We start from the raw sequence: 17,083 nt of genomic DNA, 5'->3' as shown, positions 1-17,083 counted from the left end.
AAACTTCTTACCTGCCAGAGACACTTGGAGGGCACGAAGCCTTGTGTGCACCAGGACCCAGGGACCCCACAAGACACTGAGCCAGACCTGTGTTTGAGTGTCTCCTATGGAGGCATGGGTCAGCAGTGGCCTGCCGTGGGAACAGGGGCTCTGGCTGCAGTAGACCTGGGAGGCACAGTGTGTGGCGTAAGCCCTCTTGGAGGAGGTCACCATCAGCCCCATCACAGAGCTGCTGAGCAGACGACCCACAAACTGCAGAACAATTATACCAAAGAAGCTCTCCCACTGTTGCAAAACTTCTAGGGTCCACAACAGATTTCCCAGCCTGAGGATCAAGCAAAGGGATTGAGAACCTCCAGGGAATTTGACTTTGAAGGCCAATGGGATTTGATTACAGAATTTCCGCAGGACTGGGGAAACAGATTCTTGGAGGGCACAAACAAAACCTTGTGTGCACCAGGACCCAGGAGAAAGGAGCAAGGTCCCCACAAGAGGCTGAGCCAGACTTGCCTGTGAGGGTCCCAGTGTCTCTGGCAGAGGCGTGGGTCAACAGTGGCCTGCCACATGGTCAGGGGCACTGAATACAACAGTCCTGGGAGCCCCAATGTGCTGGCTTAAGTCCTTTTGAAGGAGGTCACCATTACCCTGACCATAGTTTGGCCTCAGGGAGTGAACTTCAGTGAGGGAACACAGCCCCACCCATCAACGGAAAATTGGATAAAGATTTACTGAGCACAGCCCTGCCCACCAGAGCAAGACGAGGAGATTACATGACAGCCTTGCTCCAAAGAAAAGGGATGATTCCTTCCAGCCAGTTATGGTTTTCTCAGGTGACTGAGAAATTTACAGGAGCGGTGGAGGCAAAGTCCTCACACAGTGCAGTGGTCCCATAGAGAATGCACGCATGCTAAGTTGCTTAAGTCATGTCCTACCGTTTGTGACCCCATGAACTATAGCCTGCTAGGCTCCTCTGTCCATGGGATTTTCCAGGAAAGAATACTGGAGTTGGTTGCCATTTCCTTCTCCACCCATAGGGAAGTTAGTTAAATCACTCAGTCGTGTCCGACTCTTTGCGACCCCATGGACTGTAGCCTACCAGGATCCTCAGTTCATGGGATTTTCCAGGCAAGAGTACTGGAGTGGGGTTGGCATTTCCTTCTCCAGGGGATCCTCCCGATCCAGGAATCAAACCCAGGTTTCCCTCATTGTAGGCAGACGCTTTACCGTCTGAGCCACCAGGGAAGTCTCACTCATTAATTAAAATACTTGCTTGTCCGGGGTCACAATAAGCATCGGCCATTCAGTGACCTGAGTAGCCATGGTGGTCTTAGATTGCTGGAGGCAGAATCTGAGACACATATACATGTATACCTGTGGCGGATTCATTTTGATATTTGGCAAAACTAATACAGTTATGTAAAGTTTAAAAATAAAATAAAATTAAAAAAAAAAAAAAAAGAGGAGCTGAAATGACTCTGGGGTGACTCCTGGAGGAGTTACACTCACAAACAGCACACAGGCCCGTCACACAATTTCACTAGTGATTTTTATCCCTGACAGATTCAGCTTAAAATGGGAAGCATCTCAAAAACAGAAACGAGGGGTGTCAGAAAGCCAACCTCTGACTAACACTCCAACCAGATTCATGTACAGTATGTACGGAGTTCATATTTGCAAGTACTTAGTTAATTGGGGAAATTACGCTAAAGAAGATCTTAACAAAAGTGTCCAAATTGGAGTTCTTTTGATATTCCAAAATTGATATTTTTGCATGCACCGTTAGGAGAAGCCAGGTGTAAGATCAAGCAGACTGAATGGAATGCTTACTTTGGTACCTAGAAGGTTCTAAAAGAGGAAGCAATAGGGTAACTTCTTTGCAGGAAGCCAACAAGACATTGCTTGAAGTAGATCAGAACCAAAAACGGCTGCTAGCACTGAGTCTGCCAGGTTAGAGGTCTAGTGGGACTGGGAAGTCACGTCTGACATTTTTGCCATTTGGCTTTTGGTTTCTGGGCATCTCTCTGCCTTTTGTTTTACTTGGAATGTGACTTCTGGCTGGTGAGATTCTGGTTTGGTTTGAGTGCACAGACATCTGGTACAAACTGCTCAAGTTAAAATGGGAAGCGCTTCTTCTAAGGTTCCACACCACACCTGGGAATCCCTTGCAACAAATTTTTAAATGACTGGTCAACCTATAGCTATGATCCAATGACAAAGGAAAACGGCCTAAAAATATTAGATCTCTATTGCCACAGGATGGGAAAATGAACTGAAGTTCCCTGATGTCCAGGACTTTTCTCCTATAATCAACAGCTTGGGGCTGATCAAACTAAGACCCCCATTTCCCCAGAGGGACAGTCCCTGCTGGGACTAATCTGCCCTGGTTATCAGGGCCAATTTGAGCACTCAGTTCAGTTCAGTTCAGTTGCTCAGTCGTGTCCAACTCTTTGCAACCCCATGAACCACAGCATGCCAGGCCTCCCTGTCCATCACCAACTCCCGGATTTCACCCAAACCCATGTCCATTGAGTTGGTGATGCCATCCAACCATCCATCCTCTGTCGCCTTCTTCTCCTTCTGCCCTCAATCTTTCCCAGCATCAGGGTTTTTTCAAATGAGTGAGCTCTTCACACCAGATGGCCAAAGTATTGGAGTTTCAGCTTCAACATCAGTCCTTCCAATGAATACCCAGGACTGATCTCCTTGCAGTCCAAGGGACTCTCAAGAGTCTTCTCCAACACCATAGTTCAAAAGCATCAATTCTTGGACGCTCAGCTTTCTTTATAGTCCAACTCTCACATTCATACATGAACACTGGAAAAAACATAGCCTTGACTAGACGGACCTTTGTTGGCAAAGTAATGTCTCTGCTTTTGAATATGCTGTCTAGGTTGGTCATAACTTTCCTTCCAAGGAGTAAGCGTCTTTTAAATTCATGACTGCAATCACCATCTGCAGTGATTTTGGAGCCCCCAAAAATAAAGTCAGCCACTGTTTCCACCATTTCCCCATTTATTTGCCATGAAGTGATGGGACCAGATGCCATGATCTTAGTTTTCTGAATGTTGAGCTTTAAGCCAACTTTTTCACTCTCCTCTTTCACTTTCATCAAGAGACTCTTTAGTTCTTCTTCACTTTCTGCCATAAGGGTGGTGTCATCTGCATATCTGAGGTTATTGATATTTCTCCCGGCAATCTTGATTCTAGCTTGTGCTTCTTCCAGTTCAGCATTTCTCATCATGTACTTTGCATATAAGTTGAATAAGCAGGGTGACAATATACAGCCTTGACGTACTCCTTTTCCTATTTGGAACCAGTCTGTTGTTCCATGTCCAGTTCTAACTGTTGCTTCCTGACCCGCATACAGGTTTCTCAAGAGGCAGGTCAGGTGGTCTGGTATTCCCATCTCTTTCAAAATTTTCCACCATTTATTGTGATCCACACAGTCAAAGGCTTTGGCATAGTCAATAATGCAGAAATAGATGTTTTTCTGGAATTCTCTAGCTTTTTCGATGATCCAGCGGATGTTGGCAATTTGATCTCTGGTTCCTCTGCCTTTTCTAAAACCAGCTTGAACACCTGGAAGTTCACGTATTGCTGAAGCCTGGCTTGGAGAATTTTAAGCATTACTTTACTAGCGTGTGAGATAAGTGCAATTGTGTGGTAGTTTGAGCATTCCTTGGAATTGGAATGAAAACTGACTTTTTCCAGTCCTGTGGCCACTGCTGAGTTTTCCAAATTTGCTGACATATTGAGTGCAGCACTTTCACAGCATCATCTTTTAGGATTTTGGAATTCTATCACCTCCACTAGCTTTGTTCGTAGTGATGCTTTCTAAGGCCCACTTGACTTCACATTCCAGGATGTCTGGCTCTAGGTGAGTGATCACACCATCGTGATTATCTGGGTCTTGAAGATCTTTTTTATATAGTTCTTCTGTGTATTCTTGCCACCTCTTCTTAATATCTTCTGCTTCTGTTAGGTCCATACCATTTCTGTCCTTTATTGAGCACATCTTTTGTGAAATGTTCCCTTTGTATCTCTAATTTTCTTGAAGAGATCTCTAGTCTTTCCCATTCTATTGTTTTCCTCTATTTCTTTGCATTGATCCCTGAGGAAGGCTTTATTATCTCTCCTTGCTATTCTTTAGAACTCTGTATTGAGCACTACCCGGTCTAAATTTTGGAAGAACTGATCTCTTTAGAATTCTTGCCCTGTGGGAATAGCTCCTCTTATGCCTTGGCCTTGAGACCAGAGCTCTCTGAATCACTTATTTAGACTATCTCTAATTCCTGAAACTGAAGAGGGGAAAAAAGGGAAAGAAGCCTTTTAAAAAATTTCTTATTCCAACTGTTATTTACAATTAGTGAACTTTATATTGTGAAATCTGATTCATAACTAAGTTAGGAAAGCAAAGCTGAGATCTCTTGTGTCTGTTTGAATACATGTATGTCTCGGTATATGTCTTTGTCTTTGGATAATATTGCTGATTGCTGAGATTAGTTTGTAAATGAGCTCTAATCTAATTGGCCTAAAGAAAAGTTGCTGTTCAGTTGCCCAGTCCTGTCTGACTCTGCTTTCCTGCCAAGAAGCAGTTGTCTTCCACGTTCATGGCTGCAGTTGCCATCCGTGGTGATTTTGGAGCCCAAGAAGAGGAACTCTGTCATTAGAAAGAAAAGTGCTTACAAATCAAACAATTCTAAATACAAGAGAAATCAACCCAAATGAATTTCAGGTTCATGAGAACTGGGAAATACTCAGTGTTAAACACCTGGTGTTAATCTTTGTGATATAATATAGACAAGTTTAAGAGTTATTAACATTAAGCATAAGATTTTCATTGTGCCTAGGTTTAATGTAAGTTAAATATTATTATATCTGTTACAAGTTTGTCAGCAAGGAAAGTAAACTCAAGTGAAGAAATTTTTAAGGAAAGAAAATGTATATGAAGCCTTTAGAAAAACTCTATTAAAAATGGTTATACTTTAGGAATGTCTAAAATAGTCTCTCCAGATTTTGGTAACCTGAATCTCTAGCATTGTGCTAAATGAAGTGATAGAAGTTTATTGAATAGCTAGGTCATTTCCAAATGAAATAAGATTCTGAAACACTGATTACTGAAAACTAATTTCCCCTTAAAGAGAAATGAAAGAGATTTTTGACTATTAACGAATAAGGTTTGGTGCCATCCTGAGATGCTTTCTTTAAGAAAGCAAAGGTTTTTTAGAAATTATCCCTGGTATTTACACCCACCAATCTATAGAATGCTAATATAAAGGTCAGTTCTTCGCTGCTTAAGGAAAAGTAGGATGTGTGTTTTCAGTAAAGAAGGTATGAGGAATGGAATTGCATTTTATGAAGGGAAAAGGAAGTAGGTCTGACTTACAGGTGGCTGTTTCAGGATGGGAAAACAAAGTAATGGGTACAGAAAGTAATAAGTTTTGTGGAAAGTGGACCCTGCAAAAAGAGTTTTGTGCATGGTCAGGACTGACTAAATTGAATATAAATCTACTTAAGCTTACTTTTAAATGAATTTAAAACTTGAATTTGGCTTTTCTCTCGTTAAGGGAACACACTTTCCTCAGATGCTGGACTTCTTTTGATAATAGATTTAAGTTTCTTTACCTCTTAAATGATCTATTCTATATTTGCCTTTGAAATCCTTTTTTGTTACTTTGGCTAAGTGAATAAGCTATTGTTTCACAGTGACCTATAATCCCACCTAGACAAGGTCAGTTTTCATTACAATCCCAAAGAAGGGCAATGCCAAAGAATGTTCAAACTGGTGCACAATTGCCCTCATTTCACATGCTAGCAAGGTCATACTCAAAATCTTCCAAGCTAGGCTTCAACAGTACATGAACTGAGAACTTCCAGATGTTCAAGCTGGATTTAGAAAAGGCAGAGGAACCAGAGATCAAATTGCCAACATCTGTGGGATCATAGAAAAAGCAAGAGAATTCTAGAAAAACATCCACTTCTGCTTCACTGACTACGCTAAAGCTTTCAACTGTGTGAATCTTAAAGCCTTCAACTGTGTGAATCAACAAATTCTTAAAGAGACGGGAATACCAGACCACTTTACTTGCCTCTTGAGAAACCTGTATGCAGGTCAGGAAGCACAGTTAGAACTGGACATGGAACAACAGACTGGTTCCAAATAGGAAAAGGAGTACGTCAAGGCTGTATATTGTCACCCTGCTTATTTAACTTATATGCAGAATGCATTATGCAAAATGCCAGGCTGGATGAAGCACAAGCTGGAATCAAGATTGCCAGGAGAAATATCAATAATCTCAGATACGCAGATAACACCACCCTTATGGCAGAAAGTGAAGAGGAACTAAAAAGCCTCTTGATGAAAGTGAAAGAGGAGAGTGAAAAAACTGACCTAAAACTCAACATTCAAAAAACGAAGATCATGGCATCTGGTCCCATCACTTCATGGCAAATAGATGGGGAAACAATAGAAACTGTGACAGACTTTATTTTCTTGGGCTCCAAAATCACTGCAGATGGTGACTGCAGCCATGAAATTAAAAGACACGTGCTCCTTGGAAGGAAAGTTATGACCAACCTAGACAGCATATTAAAAAGCAGAGACATTAGTTTGCCAACAAAAGTCTGTATAGTCAAAGTTTTTCCAGTAGTCATGTATGGATGTGAGAGTTGGACCATAAAGAAGGCTGAGCACCAAAGAATTGATACTTTTGAACTGTGGTGTTGGAGAAGACTCTTGAGAGTCCCTTGGACAGCAAGGAGATCAAACCAGTCAATCCTAGAGGAAATCAACCCTGAAAATTCATTGGAAGGACTGATGCTGAAGCTGAAGCTCCAATACCTTGGCCACTTTATGCGAAGAACCGAATCATTGGAAAAGATCCTAATGCTGGGAAAGATTGAAGGAGGAGAAGGGGATGACAGAGGATGAGATGGTTTGACTGCATCACCGATTTGATGGACATGAGTTTGAGTAAGCTCCGGGAATTTGTGATGGACAGGGAAGCCTGGCATGCTGCAGTCCATGGGGTCGCAAAGAGTTGGACTCAACTGAGTGACTGAACTGAACTGAATTGATTTCTTCTGGGTACTAGAACTACCCAAGGCTTGGTGGAGTTATCCCCTCTCAGGCTCTGACTGGATGCCCCCTAGGAAATTTGTTTTAGAAAACAGTTAGGTCCTGTTCTGTGTACTCATGATATTATTAGATAGGATGCTGTCATCTGGCAAATTAACAACATCTGCTCTGACACTGGCCACAAATTTAAGTCTTCTCTTAGGATCACTCAGACTCAGTCAGAGCAATGAACTAAGTCTCAATCAAATACTGTAACCTGTCATCTATTAAAAGGAAAAGTTCCACAATTATGGGATGGATCTATATCGTTAACACCAGGCTATGATCATTTAAGTTTAAAAGCTCCTGTATGTTGGGAACAATTAAATCATACTAAGGACGATCAACCTAGTTACATTAGGAAATGAGGCTAGGTGCCTTATGAACTATGCTTATTATTACCCTTAGAGACAGTGATGGGTATGGAACTGACTAGGTCAGATGACCAGAGATTCACTGGATTGCATCTAATGGAACTCAGTACATTTGTGGCACTAATTTCTGGCCTTGGCTTCTACTGGGGTGGATAGGAAGGCATAGCCTGGGAGTCCCATGAACTCAAGGTTGTATACGCAACAAATTAGAGGCAACTCCAGCCAATCTAACATTAATGTGAGCTTGATGAGTCAAGAGATCTGTATTCTACTAGTATGACCATTTAACAGCTATTTTTGTGCCTTCAATAGGATTAGAGGATATAATTGGCCATATTGAAGTCTTAACAACTTTCACTCAACAAGCTTTACATGATAGTAACCAGGCTATTAGCTTATTGAACTGTGAGGTCTCTCTGGTAAGGAAGGTGGTGCTACAGAAGCACAAGGCCCTTGACACCTTACAGCATCTCAGGGAGGTACCTGTCCCATAATTCAAACTGAATGCGGTGTTTTCATACCTGATGAGTCCTCTGATATAACACATTTGATGAACCATATGAAAAATCAGATTTCTGCCTTAAGTGACCCATTCCCTAGTCTTGAAGATCTTTAAAAACAAACAAAAAACCAAAAAAACTGGCTTGGTATGGGAGGCTCATAGCTGAAATATTTACTTATAAGGCCACTAATGTTATTAGCTATACTGTTTGTATTTTTCCTGATTTACAAGATTATTGTTTCCTGTTTTATCAAGTGTATAACTGAGCCTCCCATGAAAATAATGATAACTAGACAAATGCATAGCTTGATATGTGATCAATGGTAATAGTGTAACTCTGGATATGGGAAGATGCATTGAGAGGGAATACTTTCCTGAACCGTAACTAGAAGACAGGTGTCCAGAGATCTTTGACTATTATGACCTAGTCCAGTAATAACACATTGAGTAGTCCATCAGCAAAATCTTCTCCAGAACTAGGAATGGGCCTTCCCAGCAACGTGGGACAAAATAGTCAAGAAATGCCTCCTAAAGTATAGTTGGATTTATGACCATGAGGGGGCCCTATCAACTACAAATCGGCACTGGCCAAGAGAATTTTCCAGCAACTGAACCACAAGAACAAGAGCATTTGCCATCTGCCTCGGCAGAGACTGAACCTTTTGCTGCTGCAGCTGCTGACCTTCAAGATCCCCTGAGGGAGTTCAGGGTGGAGTGAGACATTTTCAGGTGGACAGATATTTTCAGGAACTGATTTCATGATCCCAATCCTTACATCTCTTCATACCTAGAAAAGCATTAAATCCCTTCATGACGACATCAGCAGAATGGTGACTGGCGGAAATCCCCTTGTAAAACAAGCATTTGACTGCATTGAACTCCCCCCTCACCAAAATCTTATATACTGACCTTGCCCCACTACCTCTTTGGAGCAGCCTCTCAGAGCTATCTGAGGTGCTGTCTCCTGGGATGCAGTGCTCATTTTGCCCCAAATAAAACTTAACTCTCAACGCTGAAGTTGTATTTTCTTTTTAGTCAAGAATCCAAAGTCTGACCAGCAACTTTCCTGACTTTTCCATAAGGCGGTGGATAAGGAAAGCAGCAAGTCCGCCCGGTTCCTATGGCTTCACATTCCTGTCAAATCTGCAGCTGAAAAACCCAGCTTTCTGTATTTCCGGCCTCGCCCTTGATTAGGATACCTCCCTGCTGTTCCCACCCCCACTCCTATATCTCTCCCTGGGGCTAGTTGACCTAGAGGGTGGACTTCTCCACTGTCTGGTCAGGCAGGGGGCCCAGCTAAACTTGTCCCGACACTGCCCTCTTAGAAGCCGGAAGATTTCAGGCAGGTTGCTTAACTTCTCTGGGCCTCTGCTTCCTCATCCGTCAATGCAGAGAATAGTTCCCCCCCACCTGCCTCCCCGGGAGGCTAAGTCTCAGCACTTGGAGCTGGAGCCAACACCCGTGTTGGCTGTTTCTCTCGTCCGTCCCACCTCTGCTGTGTTGCGTCATCTGGAGATGAGGTGTGCTCTTGCTCACATCTGTTCTACTTACAGGAAAAACAAGTTGCTCAGAGCTTCTGCAGAAAAGTCTCACTTTCTGTTTCAGACGGGAAGAGCTGCCTTTCTCACAGTTTGGTGTAGACAGTCAGGTAAGCAGGAGACAAACCGTCCTTTTCTAGTGTCTGACAGCCTTGGCAGGGGATCTGACCTTCTGGCTGACTGAAATCTCTCCAGCCTGGTAGCCCCTTCCTTGTCACTCGGTCCTCAGAGGCGAGATGACCTTCCAAGGTCAGGAAGTCTCAGAAACCATTTCCCACCCTGCCTGCATTTCGCTAGCAAAGCTGGCCGGGTTGATTCTGAGGGATAGTTGAGAGGGCTCCAGCACCCATGACCTCTACTGTAACCCCCAGTCACCCCTAAAGAGTCCAAACCTAAACGGGGACTGGCATTGCAGACCCAACTATAAGTCAGGCCCTCTGATCTCCCACCCCCTCCTTCCTGCCAAATTTCTGTCCCCAAGCCCCACTGCAGAGCCACAGGAGCCCAACTCTTAGGGCCTAGAACATTCCATTTGCATCCAAGCACCAAACTTATTAGCCTTCAGGAAGAACCCCAGTACCAGTCCCGTTTATTGCTGTCAGAAGTGAGTTGGAACAGCTGCTGGGGGCTGTGGACCTGGGGTCCCTGGGAGGGTTCTTGCTCAAAAAGCTCACTGGTACATAGCAGTGAACGAACTTTCAGTGAAAATAACGTGTGCAGAGGCGAACCTGACACAAGGTAGGCCTCAGTCCACCAGCGGCACATCTTTGTGGTGAAAGTTTTTTTTGAAGTCAGAGCCAGACAGAGTCCTGACCGCCTTTTGACAGCTGTGTGGCTTCGAGCAGAATTTACTTCTCAGAGTCTTACCCTCATTGTAAATGGGGATCACGTGACGCTCACAGAGTTGTGAGAAATCAAAGAGGGGATGTACATCAATAAGAAAACATCCCCCCCAACAACACACACACACACACACAATGTCTAGCATAAGGTTTGTGCTCAATAAAGATTAGCTATCAATATTCTTAAGGATCTCACAGTCCAATGGGGAGAGACACATATACACAAATAAATGCCACATAATGGGAGCCACTGTTCAAATGCCACTTTCTCCACGCAGCCTTCAGGGATGTACCCTCAACCCCCGGACAGGAGAGGAGAGGCTTCTTGTGGAAGTAGTGTGGCGCTTTGTCCATTTCTATATCACCTCCCTTGTCTTGTCTTTCTGTGACTGTTTATTGTGATTATTTACATTCTGTCTCCCACACTGGCCTGCCAGTCTCTCCAGGGTAGGCCTGTGGAAAGTCCTCTCTGATACTGGCAAGGATATCCCCTTTAGTTTCCATCTAATTCAAGGGTGGGATTCTGTAAGAAGACCTGGAGTTGTGGCTTCTATCTGGGTCTATCAGGGAAGGCTTCAGGGAGGAGGTGACATCTAGGTTGGACCTTGATGGCTGTGTAGGATTTGGAAAAGCAGCAACAGGCATTTCAGGGGAAGCCTAAAGGGGCAAGGGACAGTGTGGCAGGCTGAGATCTCACAGGCGGGCTGTAGCTTGGAGAGCGAAGGTCAGGGGGATGGGGTTCAGCCCCAGCCTCTCCTCAATGGCTTCTACCTTCTGTCCCCAAGCCCCACTGCAGAGCCACAGGAGCCCAGCTCTTAGGGCTTAGAACATTCCATTTGCATCCAAGCACCAAACTTATTAGCCTTATTGTTTATCAGAGCTACCTTAGGTGAACACCTTCCCTCCTTGGCTCCAGTCTCCTATACCCGGAAGGGTTTTGCTAGATACTCCCTAGGGGTCCTTTCCAGCCTGGATATTTCAGTGGCTTCTTTGACCTGTGTCCCTTCCTGGGACAGACTCAGAAGGCAAAGTATTTCCCAGCTCAGAGAGAACCCTCCCAGTGATGGGCAGTTCTGGTTCTCTCTACTCTGGAAGGTTCAGCTGCAGAGTTGCTTCATTTTGGAGTAAGGATGCAAACCTACTTGCGCAATTCCAGACAGATTTTCCAGAATGTGTCTATGTGGGGAGCAGTAGGGCCTGTGGAGAATGGCTTGGAATAACTGCCTATCCCAGACATTGCTGGGAATCTATGGGACTCGACTCATCCAGGTTGGCTGGGGCGGGGACGCAGGGTGCTGTCCTGACGTGCTCAGGGCATGCCTCTGGCCCACCGAGGATGAGGAGAGCTACAAAGTGGCTGCCACTCCTATCTCCCGAGCTTCCCACATGCCTCTCGCTGCCCCCAGGCCCTGGCTTCCAAGGTCCCACAATGCTCCTATTGTCTGCAGCTCTGCCAGGCTGCCCCCTGGAGAGCAGCTCAGAGCCAAGAGCCTGGGCAGGGCCCTGATGCCTGGGGTACAGTCTGGACGGAAAAGCAGTGTGGTCAGACCCACATGGATCTTGGAGTCGGAAAAGCTTAGAAAAATGAAATGCTAGAATTGGAAGCTCACAGGTGCCGGGGCTCTGGGCTGCCTAGACTGGAGGGATGGCCCAGTTCCTAAAGTCCTGCTCTGTCATCGGTTCACTTTTTCATGATGAAGCTATGCTTGTTCTACCTGATTTACCTGGATTTCTCGTCTTCCAGTGATCTTCTGCGGCCCTGGTGCTGTGTGAACAAATTTCCTCTTGCTCATTTGGGGCTGATTTTATTTTAAAATTCGAGCCCCGTTTGTTTCTAGCACCATTAATTAAACTGCAAATAATGTTGTGTTGGTATGGGAAAGTTCTCTTGTTTTTTCAAGTGACTGGTTAAGATTATGACCAGAGCAAGAATCTAAACATTACTCAACAACAAATATTGAATGATTCCACTTACAGGAGGTACCTAGAGGAGTTGAAGGCTTCCCTTGTGGCTCAGCTGCTAAAGAATGAGCCTGCAATGTGGGAGACTTGGGTTCGATCCCTGGGTTGGGAAGATCCCCTGGAGAAGGGAAAGGCTACCCACTCCAGTATTCTGGCCTGGAAAGTCCATGGACTGTATAGTCCATGGGGTCACAAAGAGCCGAACATGACTGAGCGACTTTCACTTTCATTTTCAGAGGATTTGAGGGCTTCCCTGGTGGCTCAGTGGTAAAGAAGCTGCCTGCCAACACAGGTGACTCGAGTTCAGTTCCTGGATTGGGAAGATCCCTTAGGAAAGGAAATGAAAACCTACTCCAGTATGCTTGCCTTGGAAATCCCATGGACAGAAGGAGCCTGGCAGACCTGGTGGTCCATGCCATGGGGTTGCAAAAAGAGTCGGACCCGACTTAGCGACTGAACAACAACAAGGAGGAGGGGAATACATAGAAAGTAAATATTGGTCGCCAGGGGCTGGGCAGGGGCCTGGGGGAAGGGCAGTGGGAGTCAGTACTAAATGGGTACCGAGCTTTGGGGTGATGAAAATATTCTAAATAAAATAATGATAAGGGTTGCACAACTCTGTGAATATACTTAAACTCGCTGAATTGTACAGTTCACAAGAGTGAATTTTATGGTATGTGAATTATATCTCTAAGCTGTCATTTTGAAGTTATGCCTGCTGTTGTTACAAATTCAAACCATAATGACTTTTATTTTTTTATTTTTATTTTTTTTCATAATGACTTTTAAAAAGTTAGTCTACCACACTCCTATCTCACTACCAGGATGAACCACTGACAGCATTTGGTTAGATTTTTTCCCTTTCTTCTTGACGTTTTAAAATTCCATGTATCTGCATATGTAAATGTGCAGATACATATACATTTATATACATAAATATATATGATATATATATATTATATGGGTTTCCCTGGTGGCTCAGTCAGTAAAGAATCCGACTCCAATGCGGGAGACCTGGGTTCGATCCCTGGGTTGGGAAGATCCCCTGGAGGAGGGCAAGGCAACCCATTCCAGTATTCTTGCCTGGAGAATCCCGGTGGATAAGAGGAGGCTGGTGGGCTAAAGTCGATGGGGTCACAAAGTCTCAGACATGACTGAATGACTAAGCACAGCACAAGAGGTTCCCCAGAGGCAATGATATTCTTTTCCCCTCAGCCGCTCCAGGTCCTCTCTATGGCCATTCCTCTCCCCTTCATCTTTCTGAAATTTACCCTGAGATTTGCATGTGAAAATAAATGTAAGCTAGGGACTTCCCTGGTGATCCTGGTGGCTAAGATTTCAAGTTCCCAACGCAGGGGGGCTGAGTTTGATCCCTTGTCAGGGAATTAGATCCCACATGCCACAACCAAGAGTTCATCTGCCACAATTAAAGAGTCCGCATGACGCTGGGAAGATCCTGAGTGCTGCAACTAAGACCCAGAGCAGCCAAATAAACAAATACATAAAATAAATATATATATATTTTAAATATAAACTATAGGTCCTGGTCATGCATTCACACAGCCATTCCCATCCGTGCTCATTCTACATTAGCTCCCTACCCCTTGGGCTTTTTTTCATCCTCCCTTTACACTCCCTCCTTCACAGCCCTCCTGCAAAGCAGGCTGGAAGGAAGAATGGGAAGTAAAAAGCATTGCACCCTTTCCCAGACTAGTCAGGGTTCTCCTTTAGACGCCTGTTCTTCCTTAGGGCTTCCTTTTCCCTTGCCCCTTATGCTGGACAAAGAGTATTCACTAGTCTGTCTCACTCACCACACCAGTCAGCGCTTCCCTGCCTAGATCCTGCCTAGATCCTGCCCGGCACTGTTACTGGGAATTTTTAGAAGAAGTCAAACTACCTGCAGGGACATCTCTCACTGGCTTGCATTTGACTTGCTTTCTTAGGGGGATGGGTATCACTCAGCTCAAATGTCCCCACCACAAGGAGGACTTCCCTGGCTGCCCTGACTGTTTCCATGGTTCTCAGTCACACTGTCTTGCTTTATTTTCTTCTAAGCCCCTTTCACCATCTGAAATGATCTTCGCTGATTTACTTGTTCCCTGCCTGGCTGCCCCTCTAGAATGTTAGTTCCATGAGGGCAGGGATCCTGTTCTGTTCACACCCCATCTCCCCTTGAGCTCCCCAGCCAAGAAGCAGGTGCTTGGTCAAAATCTGTAGGATCCGTTTGAGTATAAAAGCATGCACAAGGTTTGGAAGGCTTGGCTTCAAACTGACAACCGTGACTACATCATAGGAGGGGACTGGGGTTGAGGGAGTCAGTCAAATAGGAACTCTAGCTTTATTTTGTTTTAAAGTTTTTGATAAGGAGACTGTATTTACTTAATGGATAGTTAAAAAAATAAATACAGCAGATGAAGGGCCCAAATCCCTCAGTCCTAATCCTGAAATTGTGGCATGATTTGGGCCCATGACCTGACTTGTGTAACTATCTGTGGCTTCTGACCTCACCTGTAAGCACAGTCCCACCTCTCACCCGAATCCTGGATTGACAGTCTGCACAGCATTTTTACATTCATTATCTCACCTGATTACCCACAACCCTGGGATGCATGCACAGCAAAGATTATTATGTCAATTTTATAGGGTAAGAAATTGGGGTTCAGAGGGGTGAGTTGTCTGGGCTGTGGTCATGCAGGCCCTTACTTCCTATCATGGTGAGCTGACTCAGATAATGAGTTTATAAACCCTACAAAGGCTAATTGAGACCCAGAGTCTGGGCTGGGTGAACTATTATCATGGCAATGGGATCGAGGTTAGATCTGAAGCTGTCTTCAGGGACCTGAAGGGAGCCCTTTAGGCCGGTGAGGACAGGATATAATCCCTCCTGGGTTTTAATGAAGAATACTGGTGGTCTTTGAAGGCCAAGGAGGGTGCTGGTATCAGAGTCCTGAGCCCAGGTCTCTGATTTAGTGAGAATACTTGGAACCCTCCTTTCTTAGAGTTGCTTTCCCACAGCGACAGGGCTGGAGGCGGCAGGGAAAGGCTGGTGAGGGGCCAAGAGGGCTGGCCAGGCAGCCTGGCTCACGGCGGCCCTTTCCTAGGTAACGTAAGAGTCTGTATTCTGGGCAAAGATGGTGGCCTTCCAGTCTTGTTACAGATCTAGGGTGTGAGGTTCCCCCAGGTGGGCAACCTGGGGTGCCCCACCCTGAATCATAATTGTATTCTGGGCTGGAACTCAGTGAACCTTTGAGGAAGAAAGTGAAAGAAAGTGAAGTCGCTCAGTCATGCCAAACTCTTTGCGACCCCATGGATAGTAGCCTGCACCAAGCTCCTCCGTCCATGGGATTTTCTGGACGGAGTACTGGAGTGGGTTGCCATTTCCTTCTCCAGGGAATCTTCCCAAACCAGGGATCGAACCCAGGCCTCTCACATTGTAGACAGATGCTTTACCGTCTGAGCCACCAGGGAAGTCCTGAGGAGGAAGGATTCCCCAAATCAGCCTCTTTCCTCCATAGTTTACTTAAAAAGTCCAGGAGACAAGCTGGGTAACAAAACGTTTACAATCCATTTTACTGCATTGTTATCAGGCACTGGGTATCAAGTTAGAATTTATGAGTGATGACTAATGGTGAGGCACCTCTTACTCCTCTCAGCCACTGTGTAAAGCAGGAATTACCCCATTTTTAAGATATGGAAGCTAAGGTTCAGGGAGACACAAAATCACATGGCTGAGTGAGCAGGAAAAGCCAGGATTTAAGCCCGAGTGGATATGACTCCCAAGCCCGTTCTCTCCATTATTCCCAGGGCTGATGGCTGACAGAAATGATTAGGGCCCTGCTCCTTCCTTTGGGGAGTGGTGAGACAGACTCATTCTGGCTTCAAAGTGATGTCACCGCCACGGCAGCCTAGTGGAAGCTGATTCATCTCTCCTGGAGGTCATTAGAGGCTTCTGGGGAGGGTGGACCCAGGTCTTGATGGGGGAGCAGGAGAATGAGGCTTCAGAGGTTCCAAGGCCAGACACCCAAGGCCCCACCAGACAAGGGCCTGCTTCCTATAGGTCCTTCCCATGGGACCCCAATCCTCCACCACTCCAATCAGGATGCCCCAGTGGGGAGGGGTGAGATCCCGGAGCCTACACAGGGGGCAAGGAAAACTCTGCAGGACCCATTGTGAGGCTCAGAACATCACTGAGTAGACAACGGGACTGACAGTGGTGATGGGGGGTGATGGGTGATGGGTTCAATGCCTGGGTTGGTGATAGGTGGGGTGGGGGGGGATGGAGTCTCCCCCTCAGGCTCTGGGGAAGAGGGGGAGGTGGTAGAACTACCTCGAAGTCAAGGGTGCTTTGGAGTGGTGAGAACAAAGCTAGTGGTCATCCGGGGGTGCTTTGGGGTCTGCAGAGGAACTGCCTGATTGACTTGAGGTGGGGGGAATGCCTCCCCTCAAACTTCAGGCCAGGGGAATGTGAAGGATTTGCAGGTTCTTAGGCCAAAGAGTGGGAAGCACTCAGGATGGGAGAAAGAGAGTTCCCAGCGGGCAGCGTGGTGGAGGTGGAAGAAGTTATTGTGGGGAAGGGCTAGTTTGCGGTGGGTGAGGGGTTCAGGGGCCATCTCAGAGCTCTTTAAGAGGGGGGACCTACAGTGGGGGGGTGGGTGACCGGGATCTCCAAGGAGAGGGGCGGCGGGGTGCTGGCCTGTGTGTGCGGGAGGGGGGGCCTGGCGGGGGGTCCGCGTCTGGGGGGCGGAGCC

This window comes from Bubalus bubalis, chromosome 4 (genome assembly GCF_019923935.1).
Source record: "Bubalus bubalis isolate 160015118507 breed Murrah chromosome 4, NDDB_SH_1, whole genome shotgun sequence".
NCBI lineage: Eukaryota > Metazoa > Chordata > Mammalia > Artiodactyla > Bovidae > Bubalus > Bubalus bubalis.
This window is presented reverse-complemented; position numbering follows the sequence as displayed.